The 2,524-nt window shown below is 36.8% G+C and overlaps 1 pseudogene; it reads right to left on the minus strand.

The window, feature by feature from the left end:
- Positions 1 to 1,927: 1,927 nt before the first annotated feature.
- LOC108729588 (uncharacterized) lies at positions 1,928 to 2,281 on the minus strand (annotated as a pseudogene).
- Between the last annotated feature and the right edge of the window lie 243 nt (positions 2,282 to 2,524).

Raw genomic sequence — 2,524 nt, forward strand, 5'->3', positions numbered from 1 at the left:
ACGGTTGTCCATTATCATTTGATGAATTTCTTCGATGTTATCGGTGGTGATCGCAGTTGTTGGCCGTCCCGAACGCTCATCATCAGCTAAGCTGGTACGACCACGTTTAAATTCAGCTATCCATCTTTTCACGGTGGCAAATGATCATGGCAGAGTCCCCGTAAACAGCGTCCAACTCGGCTTTAATTTGCGTAGACGTATTGCCTTTCAAATGCAAGAATTTAATTATAGCACGATATTCAATTTTTTCCATTTTTACAAAATGACACAAATGATTGTCAAACAAGAACTGAACGTCCAAAGTGGCCACAGTTGTCACAGATATCTTTCATAAGTATCACGATTATAACACCAGAATGGCTTTGACGAGTAACGCTATCTTCATGATGAAGCTCAAAACTTTTCAGACGACCCTCATATCTTTTTGTCTTCTTAGCTGAAAAACTGTATTCTTCCTTTTTCCCTTCATTCGGAGAAGAAAAAATGTCATCTTCGTCGTCTTCGTCTTCCTTAATAACAATCATATGAGAATCCAGAGAACCCGACATTATTATTAGTTCTATTTTATTGTAAAGCTCCGTTACCTAAACATAGATATGTGCATATAATTTAATAGAAAATAAAACTTTATCATAAAGAAAGAAAAGAAATGTCAATAAGAGCCAGCCACTAGGGGTACGTATGATAAATTCTATTTATTAATTAAAAATGTATACGTTTCGATCGTGAATACGATCCTTTTCAGTACAACTTGTCGAAAGTATAAGAAGTCTGTAGTGTGAATAATTCAACACAAAAAAAGAATGTAACGATATTAATTAACTATACACATACACACTACAGACTTCTTATATCTTCGACAAGTTGTACTGAAAAGGATCGTATTCACGATCGAAACGTATACATTTTTAATTAATAAATAAAATTGATCACACGTACACCTAGTGGCTGGCTCTTATTGGCATTTCTTTTCTTTCTTTATATTTTTAATTCAACAGAGCCTCTATACAGGGTGGGGAAAAAGTATGGAAGCAACGTAATTGTATAAAACTTTCTTTCTTTATAAAACTTTATATTATAAGAAACTTACTTTATCACTTTTAGCCGATTGATTAATCACAGATCACAGATAGGTTATTGTTATTGTCTGATCTGGGAACCTCTCATGGAACAAGTCGGTATGGATACTATGGATTCCGATAAATCCGATAGGAATTGTTCCGTTTTTCTTCTGGAAAACAACAGAATCTAAAAAATAATTGAATAATTCCGGAATGTATTCCGAATAATTTCATAATATGTACCTTAGACTGTAATCGAGGAGACGCTATTAGCGCTATTTGTCATTCTATCTTTATTAGACGTGAGACAAGGATAATATTACACAAATGACGCTGATAGCGCGCTCCTCGAATGCACCTTATGGGTGCATTATAACCGCTCAGTGAGCTCTTGTATCTGTTTGGTCTATATTTTTAGATCTAACGGAATATCCCAATCAGATGCAAGAGCTCACTGAGCGCTTAGTAAGCGGTTGTAGTACTGAATGCACCCATTGGGTGCACAACATGTAGTTGCAAAATATGTAGTTTTATGCATTTCATAACAGTTGTGTTGTAAATTTCTTTCGTATTTAAAAAATTATAAAGTTTCCTGATTATAATTATTCCTTAAATATTAGAAAAGATTAAAAATTTCAGTAGATCTCAAATAAAATCCTGCTTTCCTGTCAATGCATCAAATTTCAGTGAATCTTTGGAAATTTCCCGAGACTTGGCAACACTGCTCATTCCTATCGCTTTCAAGCCTCCTTATCCTGCCTATCCGTATCTAATCCTAATCACCTATTTTTCGCCTCTAATTACATTTTACTACGTATCTTAAATCACCGCTAAGTTCGCACACGTGCATTCACAACTCGCGCCACTTAATCAAGTCTATATCTTTGTATTCGTTTCGAAGCAGCTTGTAAATATTCCATCGCTGCTCGTAGAGACCCTTCTACGTTTCGAGAGACAGCGACAGTTCGTGTCCGCAATGATCTCCCAGGACGATCTCCACGTAACTTGGTGGACCAACATTGATACCAATTTCCAAAAATTTGTGGTCCGTAGCCGTCAGGTCGTAACGCCTGCTCAGTAAGCGCACCGCGCGACACTCCATGCTGTGTACGTACGTAATGTTGAAAAAAAACATTTTTTTCTGTATAGAACGTCGAAATTTACGCGTTACAGTCCTTTTTCGTTTCGAACGATGCACTGCTCTCTTTGGCGAAGTACATTTCTGAACCGTTCGTACCTCAAGAGGGTATCACAAGACTGATCGCATCCACATAAATTGCGACGTATATGGTGATACTTTTGGAATCTAAGAGGGGATATTTCCTCCCCTATTTCCAAGAATTACAAACTTGTCGCGACACGTTTTATATTCTACGCATTTTCTTTGTTCGCGACTTTATCTATGTCATACGTACATACATACCTACATACATACATGCATACATACGTACATCGATGATCAC

The sequence above is a fragment of the Mycetomoellerius zeteki genome, unplaced genomic scaffold (assembly GCF_001594055.1).
Source record: "Mycetomoellerius zeteki isolate Tzet28-1 unplaced genomic scaffold, Tzet1.0 scaffold77, whole genome shotgun sequence".
Taxonomy (NCBI): Eukaryota; Metazoa; Arthropoda; class Insecta; order Hymenoptera; family Formicidae; genus Mycetomoellerius; species Mycetomoellerius zeteki.